This window comes from Psammomys obesus, unplaced genomic scaffold (genome assembly GCF_907164565.1).
Source record: "Psammomys obesus unplaced genomic scaffold, mPsaObe1.curated_primary_1811, whole genome shotgun sequence".
Classification (NCBI taxonomy): domain Eukaryota; kingdom Metazoa; phylum Chordata; class Mammalia; order Rodentia; family Muridae; genus Psammomys; species Psammomys obesus.
In genome coordinates this window covers 1,493,632-1,506,568 of record NW_026596463.1, presented here as the reverse complement: position 1 = coordinate 1,506,568, position 12,937 = coordinate 1,493,632, and the positions used below count along the sequence as shown (strand labels likewise).

At 44.2% G+C, this 12,937-nt stretch overlaps 1 protein-coding gene across 4 annotated transcripts in view; it reads left to right on the top strand.

Moving 5' to 3' along the window:
- Positions 1-12,937, top strand: part of Pde8b (phosphodiesterase 8B) — a 211,788-nt gene that overhangs the window by 123,330 nt on the left and 75,521 nt on the right. The window lies entirely within an intron of this gene.

Genomic DNA, 12,937 nt, shown 5'->3' with positions numbered 1-12,937 from the left:
TGTCAGAATGCTATTCCCACATGGTCTCGCCAATGAGAAAGAGGACAATAGTGGCCTGGGGAAAGCCACTGAGGCTCAACCCTGCACAAAGAACTAGAGGCAACTAAGGAATGCTGCGAGCAGGAGAGATAGTCCTCTTTGGGAGGAGCTGGTTATCCAGTACCAAATGGTAGCCCTGAAAACGTGCAAACAAGTAACTGTAAGCAAGGAGACAGTGAAATCTACTCCATGGGTAGAAAGAAAGGTTTATTGGGAAATTTTAAACTGCTGTGGCTTTCTCAGGGGTAGAGAGAATAACAAAAGGCAGGGAAAGTGCTAGTTTGTGGCGGAAGGGGGTCAGTAGCAGGAAGTAAAGTGGGGGGGGCAGGATGGTGGTGGTGTGTTGTGAGCCAGAAGAGCCTGGGAATGAAGTGGGGACCTCAGTGTGTATTGCAGGTGTGTGTGAATAGAGAAGGCAGCTGGCTGTAGGCCGTGGAGGCTGAGAAGGGAAATAATAGTTCTTCCCCGACAAACAAAACCTGCTTCACAAGTTTCCGAGCAATGCTGATTTTACCCTTAGGTTGTTCACTAGAAATCCTTCTGTTGACCCAACCATAGCCAAGCCTGAGCTGATGCCACAGTGTCATTTATGACACTGTCAGTGGCACTGTCATTTGGCAGATTGGGGCCCGCTTTGGACCTAACAGTAATATGTAACAACAATTAATGAAAAAAAGGCCATGAGTTTAAAAGAGGGCAAGGATGGGCTTATGAAAGGAGGGAGAAATGGAAGGGGATAAATGATGTGATTATGTATATGATATATAATCAAAATCTTAAAATATAATTATATAATCAATATATAAAATATAAAAGTATAATAAAAATAAATATGTAATAAAATAAATTAAAATTAAATAAGGAAAAGAAATGTCTAGGTTTCTCTTCTTGATCAGGAGCCAGGGACCAAGGTCTATAGAAAATAGCTACTTATCCAACTTATATTGGTAATTGTTAAAAATAATTAATTAACTAAAATCAATTCCAGACAATGGTGGTATATGCCTGTAATATCAGCACTTAGGAGGCAGAGGCAGGCGGATCTCTGAATTCAAGACCAGCCTGGTCTATAGAGCAAGTTCCAGGACAGCCAGGACTACATAGAGAAATCTGTCTTGAAAAACCAGAGGGTGGGGGGAGAGGGAGGGAGAAAGAGAGAATATGAAAGGCTCTTGTTTTGTGTCCCCTGTGACTTAAGCAAGTAGCCTACAAGGCTCTATAACAGAAGACCTGTGTGACAAGCCAGAAAGGCCATTTCGTAGCTGTCAGCCCCTTTCTCTTTCTGACTTTCTTCACCATGGGAGCTTGTAAGAAGGACACCATCAATTTGAATCATTTGTATACAGTAGCCCATTGGTCCTGAGTAAGAGTACCTCTTCTGCATAATAGCTGAAGCTTGTCAGCTCCTGGGAGCTTATTCTGCCCTTGGGTCAAGGCAAGATACAGGAACCCCACCCAGGGTGAAGATGGTAAATGAAAGCTAAAGACATGTGCCACGTGAGTCATGAGCAAAGGAAAAAAATAATACTTTATAGTTATTTGAAAGGAATTACAGGTCTAGGGAAAGGAAAACAACCAAAGGAGGAGGCTTAGCTTGGGAAATTTCGATGAAAACAAATTTAGGAGCAAAGAAAAATAAATACAAGCTGCAGCTATTTGCATAGAATATGAGCAAGTGGAAAATTCCAGTAATCATTCTAAGGGCACACACTTTGAACTCCAGTTTGGAATCAAAGCAATGGTGAATAAAAGGGCTGATGTTTTGGGTGTCGTCCCAAAATCATTTCCACGATACTTGCTGGGGGACAAACTCAAGCTTACGTCAGTCTCATTCTGCCTCGTGCTGCATGGGCCATGAAGGCTCATGATAAGGGTGTATTCTTCTTTAACAATGTAATTGGCCAAACTGTAAACTATTTTACTTGCTTCTATCAAATATTAACATTAAGCCCTATTTGTTTCAGAGAACTCTTTTCCCCTAAAGCAGAAGCCTTTATTCAGCCCTTACTCCCCTTCCTCTGAACACTGCACCTCAAGTTTATATACTTACCTTTCATGTGGATGAGTCCATTTGTAAGACTCACTCTTGTTTACTTGAAAAGTATATTGTGATCATCCTTCTGAGATTTGTTTTCATCTGTTGTCTTTTGATGTCATTCCAGGGAATCTCAGGGAAACCCTTGCCTCGTCTGAAGTCCTAGGGGTGTTATTTTGCCTTATTTTAAGTGATGTGTGGTCTCACCCTTTCCCTTGAGCTGTATGGTCCATTTTTAATTAGTTTTGTGGTGTGTTTTAGAAACCTGGCTCCATTCTTTCAGATGAGCTGTCGCAGCGACACCAGTTCAAAATTCTCTTGCTGCTGTAGTGTCTTGGCACCTTTGACAAAAATTGGCCAAAAATTGGGGGCTGAGAGATGTCTCATCAGTCCCTTGCAGTGGGCCTGAGATCAGTTCCTGGCACCCACGTGGGGCAGCCCTCCAGTACTTGCGGCACCAGCTGCAGGGCCTTCCGAGCCTCCAGCCTCTGCATGTTCTATATTCAACGTGCCTACACCCACATGCAGACACACACTTAAAATATTTCTAAAAATGAGCCAACTGTAAATTTAGTTATGTCTGTCATTTTGCAAGGGGTTTTGAAATTGTGAAGCTAGTCATGGATCACCAACAAGAATCTTAGTTTTTAAGATCGTCTCGGGCACCTGCATGCCCATGACTTTGCTGAACTCATTTATGAGTTCATATAATCCCTTATGAAAGTATTCATTGATTTTTTCAGGTGAGTATATGGGTGCTGTGCTGTACACGTGCAGGTCAGAGGACAACTTTCTTTTTTTCTAATTTATTTATCATTATTATTTATTACAATTTATTCACTTTGTATCCCAGCTGTGTCTCCCTCCCTCATCTTCTCCTGTTCACACCCTCCGTCCCTCTTCCCCCCCATGCCCCTCTCCTAGTCCACTGATAGGGGAGCTCCTCCTCTCCCACTATCTGACCCTAACCTATCAGGACTATCTGGATCCTCTTCCTCTGTAGCCTAGTAAGGCCATCTCACTAGGGGGAGGTGATCAAAGAGCAAGCAACGAAGTTCATGCCAGTGACTGCCCCTGCTCATTTTACTAGGAAACCCTCATGGAGTCTGAGGTGCTCATATAATATAGGATAAACATATTAAAATCTATAGTCCTAAAGAAGGAGGACTCTAGGGAAGATGCGTAATCCTCATTCAGAAGGGCAAACAGGATAGACATTGGAAGTAGAGGACAAGGAACAGGAGGGAGCCTTCCACAGGGGGCCTCTGAAAGACTCTATCCAGCAGGGTGTTGAAGGAGATCCTGAGACTCATAGCCAAACTTTGGGCCAAGGACAACTTTCAAGAGTCAGTTGTTTCCCACCATATGGGTTCTAGGAATCAAACTTAGGTTGCAATTACCCTTATCTGCTGAGCCATCTTGCAAGCCCCCATGCAATCATCCTTCCTTTCCAAATCTGAAATTCAAAAAATGTGCTCAACTCTGCCCAAAGTTTGGTTATGAGTCTCAGGATCTCCTTCAATACCCTTTGATCACTTCTCCCTGGGGGGCACAGCCTTGCCAGGCCACAGGGGAAGACAATGCAGACATCTGCTCAACCATGTTTGTAGCAGCTTTATTTTTAATAGCCAGAAGTTGGAAACAGCCCAGATGGCCCTCAGTTAAGGAATGGATATAGAAATTGTGGTATATCTACACAATGGAATATTACTCAGTGATAAAAAAAAAAAAAAAAAAAAAACAAGGAAATCATGAAATTTGCAGGTAAATGGTAGGATCTGGAAAAGATCATCCTGAGTGAGGTATCCCAGAAGCAGAAAGACACAGGGTATATACTCACTCATAAGTGGATACTAGACATATAATATAGAATAAACATACTAAAATATGTACACCTAAGGAAGCTAATCAGGCTAATATGCTCAATCCCCATTCAGAAAGGCAAAGAAGATGGACATCAGAGGAAGGAGAAAACAGGAAACAGGACAGGAGCCTACCACAGAGGGCCTCTGAAAGGCTCTACCCTGCAGGGTATCAAGGCATATGTTGAGATTCATAGCCAGACTTTGGGCAGACTGCAGGGACTCTTATGAAAGAAATGGGAGATAGTAAGACCTGGAGAGGACAGGAGCTCCACAAGGACAGCGACAGATCCTAAAAGTCTGGACACAGGGGTCTTTTCTGAAACTGATACTCCAGCCAAGGACCACTCATGGAGATAGCCTGGAACCCCTGCACAGAGGTAGCCTATGGCAGTTCAGTATCCAAGTAGCCTCTATAGTAATGGGGGCAGAGACTGTCTCTGACATGAACTGATTGGCCTGCTCTTTATTCACCTCTGCCCGAGGGGGGAGCAGTCTTACCAGGCCACAGAGGAGGACAATGCAGCCACTCCTGATGAGACCTGATAGACTAGGATCAGATGGAAGTGGAGGAGGACCTCCCCCCTATCAGTGAGCTGGGGGAGGGGCATGGGAGGAGATGACGGAGGGAGGATGGGATTGGGAGGGGAGGAGGGAGGAAGGTACAGGGGGGATACAAAGTGAATAAACTGTAATTAATAAAGATTAAAAAGTGAAAAAAATAAATTTTAAAAAATTACCTACAACAGATGCTTAACTCTTAGCATTCATAATTTCATTAGCTCCAACAAGTAAAACAGGTTATAAAATGGTTAACTCATTAAATTGTATGTTCTTAAGAAGAATATCATTCTCTTTCTTAATATGAGGTTGTCATAAAATATCATATAATGCCTACCTAAACCCAGTAATAATAATGAATTAATTTTAAAATTGCCTAACAAATGTATTTAGTGTTTCTCTCACCACTCCAACAAAAAACAAAACAAACCTGGAGCTGGAGCCCAACAGCAGAAACCTGGTTGTGCCTGCACTCGTGGAGCCTGTAGAGTCTGGGTTTGAGTACAAGCACTGAGAAAAAACAACTGGCTTTCTAAAAGCCCCTCCACCCTTTTCACCAAGGCTGTGGCATTTTACGCTCTTGCAGGGGACGAGAGGCTTCTGTTACTCCCAGCACAGTGCTGGATTTTGTCTTTGCATCAGCTTCCCTAGTGGAGAAGGTATTTAGACTGTAGTTGAGATTTGTGTTTCCCATGACCAATGAAAACCCTTTTCATTTGTTTTCTGGCTATTCCAGTATTTTCTTTTCTATTTGGTTAAATCTTCTGTCCAATTTTTAAATCGAGCTAAATTTTCAAAGATGTTGAGTAGAAGAAATCTGTGTGTTAAAGATAGGTGTGTGTGTGTGTGTGTGTGTGTGTGTGTGTGCGCGCCTGTGTGTGTGTTATAAGCATATGTGCACACTGTGTGGGACACATACTTCTGTTTGTGCATGGGTGGCTACTGGTGGTGTCAGGTGTCTTCGCCTGGCACTCTCCCCCTTCTGTGGTAGGACAGAGCTCACTAGTTTGGCTAGACTGCATGGGGACGCAGGCTCCCTGCCACCCAGCCCTGGGCTGTGGACCTGCACTGCTGAGACCAGCTTTTATGTGGGTGCTGGGCTGCAAAATCAAGTCCTTATGTTTTTACAACAGGCGCTTTGCCCATGAGCCACCTCCTCAGACTGAAAGAATTTCTTTATCTATACATGTTATAAGTTCTTCAACAGATTTTTGAAACCTTTTCTCCCAGTCTGTGGCTCTTTCTGTCATTGTCATAAGTCTGGCCTTCGATGAGCCAATGTTTTTATTCCGACAAGATTTTATATTACACAATGCATGCATGCATATGCTACACACGCTAAATAGTCACATTTTATCACATCTCAAGCTGCATTGTATTTCTGTCCTTCCCAGTGTGATCTATCCTCTGCAACATTGAGCTACCATTTCAGAGCCATTTCTCCAGAATTGAAAACAGTTGTCTGTAGCTTTGATTTGAATGTATTTGATATATTAAAAAAAAAAAAACAAAAATATTCTTGATTAGTACTCAGTCTTTCAAACATAAGAAAACACATAGTGTGAACCCTCCTCCCAGAGAAAGGGCTGGAATGTTCGCCCTCTGGTTGCATTCCTGGAGTGTTCAGAGAAAAGCAAGCCTGAGTGTGTGTGTGTGTGAGAGAGAGAGAGAGAGAGAGAGAGAGAGAGAGAGAGAGAGAGACTCACGCAACAAGGTGCTTGCTGCTCCCAGGACCCCCATATGAAGCTGGGCATGGTGGTGCACGCCTGCAATCCCAGCTTGAGGGAGGTGGGCAGAAGCATTCCTGTGCCTACTGAATTCCGGTCTAACTGAACTCGAGAGCTCTGGGTTCTGCCAAATACCTTTTCTCAAAAAATAAGCTGGAGAGGGCTGGTCAGATGGTCAGTGGGCAGCAGTGCCTGCCACCAAGCCCGGCAAACCCGAGCCTAATTCTCAGGACACATACAGAGAAGAAAGAGCTAGCTCCCAGTGTTGTCTTTTCACCTTCACAAGAGTCATGGCACACACACGCACACACATAGGAGTGTCTCACTGAGTGAGTGAGGGACAGGATAGTTAAAAAAAAAAAACAAACTTCAAAAGTGTGTAAGACATTAAGAACATGAATCCCTACTTATGTGTAAGACGCTGCACCAAGTAGGGAGAAGGTAAGATGCCCTCTGACCGCAGCTCAAACCTGCAGCTGCAGGGTGCCTCTGGCGATCGTGGACTGTGTTTTTGCTACTGATTGTGTAACTGTCTCAGAAATAAGACGCTATGTTCTAGGGCTTTTATTTTTGTTTTGGGTTTGTTTTGTTTTGTTTGTTTGTTTGTTTGCTCCACCCCTTGTAGTAAAGTATCTATTCTGTCACTTCACTGAAAGGCCAAAAATATTAATCAGCTACATCCGTCAAGCTTGGGAGGAAATGGCGAGATGAGGGTATTTCTGTATGTGCCTGCTTTGGGAGTGCATTTCCAAGTTCGCCTCGAAGCTGGGATGCGGAGCGTGGGGCTGAGACACTCCACCCAGTATTGCCAGGAGGACCGGGAGGGCGGAATGTGCTAGAAGAGCAGTGTGAGCTGTGCAGCGCATCTCTCCCTGGTGAGTGCATGTGAGTCACCAAGAAAGACATAGTTTCCAATCTTGGCCAGCAGAGAAAGCGTAAGGGGAACATTATAAAGCAGTAAATTCCTATCAGTGTGACAGTGTCTGGAAGCTAGGCAGTCTCTTCCTCATCGATGCCTGCAGCGTGTTTATTTCCCCAGCGTGTAGAATCTACGTGCCCCTGCCTAGAGCCCATCCTTACTCCCTCATGCTGCGCCTTCTATGGACTTGGAACTAGATACCCACAGCTGTGGCCTAAGCTTTTCCTCGCAGAACAGATTCCTTCAAAAAGCATTCTTCTGTGTTTATATGGGTATAAATTGTTCTAGAGCCATAAAATACTGGGTTTTGTTTGTTTTGAGTCAGTGTCACTGTAGCCTATGCGGGCCTGAAATCTGCTGTGTAGCCTAGATGAGTTACCATGCCTGGCTTACCCTGGGCTTCTCCGTCAGGGACCACATGACGTTGCCAGTAGCCGACTGCCACACAGCGGTGAGACACAGTGATGTCTCCCTTCTTTCTGTCCCTTCTGCCACCAAATTGCCCCTTCTACCTACTCCAGCCAGTTTGGGGTCATCTTGGCCTCAGTTTACACCATTATTTGTTTAACTGTAGATATATCTGAGATGAAGTCTGTAAAATGAGAACAGTGGCCACATTCAAAGACTGCAGAAAGGCTATTAGGTAAGAGAATATTTCAAGTATTTTGGGTGTAAGGGCTGGCCAAAGGTTCCCCTCAAACTCCCCCTACTTTCCTAGGAATATTTATAATAAGTCCAAGGTCAGTATTTCCTTTGCCCCTTGGTTGGCTCCTCCTCAAATCAAATGGACTAATTGTTTAATGTCCTGTGACTGCTTCTTACATGACCTATGTCTGTTGGTATGCCTCAGGTGACCCTTGCTACCTAGAGGTGTCTTATAACCCAACAAATTATACTAAATGTTGGTTGTCTCACTAAAGATGTTGAGCATCTATTTGAAGACACATAGGCAAACCTTTGTTAGGAAAGAACAGAGATTGGGGCTGAGGAGACAGTTCAGTGGTCAAAGCACTTGCCATGCAGGCATGAAGAAAATCTGAGAGAGCTTGCCCGTACTGCCAGTCAGAGACAGAAACCGAGGAGCCCCACAGCAAGTTAGCCACACTGGTGAACTCTGGGATTGATTGAGAGACCCTGTCTTGATGAGCAAGGTGGAAAAATGGTCAAAGATGATTCTTGACATCACCTGTGGTCGTGAAAGTTCACCTCACACACACACACACACACACACGCACACATATATACACACATGCACACATATACCCATGAACACACAATACAGACACATGCACACACGTACACACACATGTATACATAATGTACACACATATACACATACTCACAAGTACACACATGCATGCACACATGCACATACATGAAAATACACACATACACACATGCGCATGTACACACACACACACATGTACACACACACAATGGCAAAAACGGAAAGAACACAAATCATAACTAACACTCACACCAGCTCCTTCTGGTCAGAGACAGGGAGTTCTGTTTACATCTTTTCCTCAGAGAAATCAGTTTCGTTATCAGAAAGGAACTGTTGGTAGCCTTACAAGAAGACTTCTGAGTTTTTTCTCATGGTTGTGACCAGGACTTCCAGCAAGAGCAAAGTGGCAAGGAAGGTTGCTGAAGGGGCGTGGAGAGGCGTGGGCTCCTGCTGCACTGTTTGGGGCAGACCCTCATCCTGCCCTCTGGACTGTAGTTGAGTGTGTTATTCCCAGAGTCCTTTGCTACCCTGGGGACTCCTGCCATGTGTGGCCCCTGCTGCTGATACTGCCACGCACAGCCCTTTGCTTCTCCCAGCAGCTTCCAGCCTAGTCGTGGCTCAGCCCTCAGTTCATTGTTCTAGCTAGGGTGAACAGTAAATGAAGCTTTATGGTGTAAGAAGATCTTGGCAAAGTTCCGTGGGCGCTAGAGGGGTTGTTTGCCTTTGCAGTTACAGTGAAAAGCAGCTCAGGGAGCCCTTTAGCCGTGGCCCCTACTTCAGAACACAGTTACCTGGGGTCTTAAACTATGAATAGTTTACTAAAATATTTATAACTATATGTAGCTTCTTAGCCCACAGCTCATGCATAGTGGGATCAGTGGCCATCCATATCAGTGTTTCACAACCTCTGTCATTGGTCCTGCCCATCAGCCACTCAGATGAAGCACAGACAACAAAGTGTGCTGTTGCGTTGCCTCCTGTGTTTCTATGATAAGCCCACACAACCTAACACAAAAAAATAGATCATTGATGGAGCAGTGAACCAACAAGCACAAAGCAAAAAATGAAAAGTGTTGATGCTGTGACATGTCATTCAAATGTAAACAGCATTAGAGGAGGAACTGCTGCCTGGGGAGGATGGCATTGCTGCTGTCCTTGACACATTGCTGCCGTTTTGGACGCATAATCCAATATATTGATGTGATGAGGCTGATGAAGGTGCCACAAAGGAAGTGAGGCAGCCAACAATGTCACACTCATTCAAAGTTTCCCAGGGGTGGTGGCGACACTGACAATTGAGACGATGGTTTGCCAAGACTTAGCAGATGCCACCTCCCTGTCAGACATCTGTGGCTAGAAGGTGGCCAGCACTGTTCAGCTGTTCTTGAGATGTTTGGACAGGAAGCCTCTACCTTCTATGATCTCAACTATAGTATGCTGAACAAATGTTTTTTTCTCATTTGTTTATCCATACGTCACCAACAAGCCAAACCGCACAGAGTCTTGGCAGAAACCTTCAAAGGCTACAGTGCTTATGCAGGCTGTTCTGTGGTCGCTCCAATGGAGAGGCTGCCCGTAGTTCTGCTCTTACTTGGATAGAACCCAACTTGGCAGAGGTCAGTCCATAATCAATGATGTTCATTTATAGCTCCAGACTATAAGTTCAAGGAAAGCCTGGGTAACCAGTGAGACCCTGGGGCTAGAGCTCAGTGGATTTGCTTGCTTAGCATTTGTGCACTCCTGAGTTCAGTTCCTACTACTGCAAATGTGTACACACGCATGCACGCACACACACATGCACAAGACAGACAGAGAGAGGGAGAGGGAGAGGTTCAATTGTTTGTAGACCCCAAGGAAGATTTGCAGAGCCATGGCTCAGAAGAGGTTAAGAGGGGGCCACCTCTGAGACTGGGAAGGTCAAGTCTCTCCTTCAGTGTCTCCACTCTTAGTGGTCACAGTTAGCAGTCATCAATCACCCTTTGTGTTTCACTTCTTGGAATCCACATTTCTGGAAACAAACTATCCTAAAACCCAGCTGTGATCTGGGAGATGGAGACAAAAAGGCCAATCCTGGTGTCTTGGATCTACCATTTTCTTGGAGAAGGCATGATTTTCTAGAGCTAGGTCAACACACTACAAGGTAGTTGCTATGTTTTATTTTTCTCTAAAATCTATGGATTTTCAATTTGCTTTGGAGTTGATTTTTCTAAATCAATGTTTTATAACTGGAAAGAAGTTTAAATATTACTCAAAGAAATTTTCTAGTAAGATCCATTCTAGTAATACTCCATTTCAAATGCAAAATATATTACTATTATTCAGGTATACTAATGCATCATTGAAAATATGCCATTAAATTTTCTAGAAGAAAGGGAAATATCAAACCAACAGGACCATTCAAATACACTCCAGGATCAATCAGGAGCCCCAGGGATCAGGAAGTGATAGTTTCAGAAGCCTTCCTGTCGTTTAATGAGAAAACAAGGGTAGGCAGGGTATGCAAGTTTGAGACTGGCAAGTCCAGACAACAGTGTTGGCAGTTCAGGAGTGTGGACATAGGGATTGTTTCTAGTCTGCTTCTTAAGGCCAGAGGACAGTGGCCCAGAAACTTAGAGTGTTTTTATTTGTTTACTTTACATCCCATTGGCAGTCCCCTTTCTATACTCCGCCTCATCCCACAGCCCCACAGCCCCACACCTTCTCCTTACAGAGGGGGAGAGCCCCTTCCCAACCTGCCCCAGCACTTCAAGTCACATTGTGAAGAAGCACATCCTCTTCCACTGAGGCCACACAAGGCAGCCCAGCTAGAGAAAAAGGACCCAAACACAGGCAGAGACAGCCCCCCTCCACTTACTAGGGGACCCACATAAAGACCAAGCGGCCCATCAGCTACATATGTGCAGGGAGCCTAGTCCAGTCCATGTGTGCTACTTGGTTTGTGGTTCTGCCCCTGTGGGTCCTCATGGGCCTATGTTAGTTGACACTGTTGGTCTTGTGGAGTTCTTGTCCCTGCTACGTTTTCCCCCCAACTCTTTCACAGAACTCCTCAAGCTCCACCTAATGTTTGGCTAAGAGTCTCAGCATCTGTTTTGATCCACAGCTGGGGGGAGCCTCTCAGAGGACAGTTATGCTAGGCTCCTATCTGCAAGCAAAGCAGAGTATCATTAATAGTGGCAGAAGTTGGCTCTCTCCTATGGAGTGGGTCTCAAGTTGGACCAGCCATTGGTTGGACATTACCTCAATCTCTGCTCTATCTTTATCCTTGCACATCTTTTGGGCCAGATAAATTTTGGGTTGAATGGTCTATGGGTGGGTTGGTGTCCTCCTCCCTCCACTGGAAGTCCTGCCTTCAGTAGCCATTTCAGTCTCCATATCCCCCGATGCTAGAAGTCTCAACTAGAGTCACCCCCATATCCTCCCAGGAGCCTGTCCTATTACAGGTCTCCCCTTCTCTCTTTCAGCCCTTTTACCTCTCGCCCCTGCTTTTTCTGTGTCTGATCCCCACCCTCATTCTCCTTTTCAACACTTCTCCTACCCCATTTCCTCTCTTCATCCACTTCTGCTGTCTATTTTATTTCACCTTCTGAGTGAGATTCAAGCATCCTCCCTTGGGTCCTCCTTGTTACTTAGCTCCTTTGGGTATGTGGATTTAGTATGTTTATCCTGTATTATATGGATAATATTCAATTTTAAGTGAGTGTATACCATGCATGTCTTTCTGGGTCTGGGTTACCACACTCAGGATGATCTTTTCTAGTTCCACCCATTTGCCTGCAAATTTCATGATGTCCTTGTTTTTAATTGCTGAGTATTATTCCTTTGTGTAAATTTACCACATTTTTTTTATCCATTCTTCAGTTGAGGGACATCTGGGTTGTTTCTAGTTTCTGGCTATTATGAATAAAACTGTTATGAACAAAGTTGAGCAAGTGTCCTCGTGGTATGGTGGAGCATCTTTTGCATATATGCCCAAGAAAGGTATAGCTGGGTCTTGAGGTAGAACTATTTCCAGTTCTCTGAGAAACTGCCAGATTGATTTCCAAAGTGGTTGTACAAGTTTGCACTCCCACCAGGATTGGAGGAGTGTTACCCTTGTTCCACATCCTTGCCAGCATGTGCTGTCACTTGAGTTTTTGATCTTAGGCATTCTGATAGGTGTAAGATGGAATCTCAGAGTCATTTTGATTTGCATTTCTCTGATGACTAACATTTCTTTATGTTTTTCTTAGCCATTAAAGATTCCTCTGTTGAGAATTCTTTGTTTTAGCTTTGTACCCCACTTTTAACTAGATTATTTGGTTTGTTAATATTTAATTTCTTGAATTATTTATATATGTTGGATATCAGCCCTGTGTCAGATATAAGGTTGGTGAAGATTTTTTTCCCACCTGTTTTGTTCTATTGAGAGTATCTTTTGCTTTACAGAAGCTTTTCAGTTTCATGAGGTCCCATTTATTAATTGTTAAGCTTAGAGCCTGAGAGTCTGAGAGTCTTTCAAATAAAGTAGTGTGTGTGTGTATGTGTGTGTGTGTGTGTGTGTGTGTGTGTGTGTGTGTGTGTGTGTGT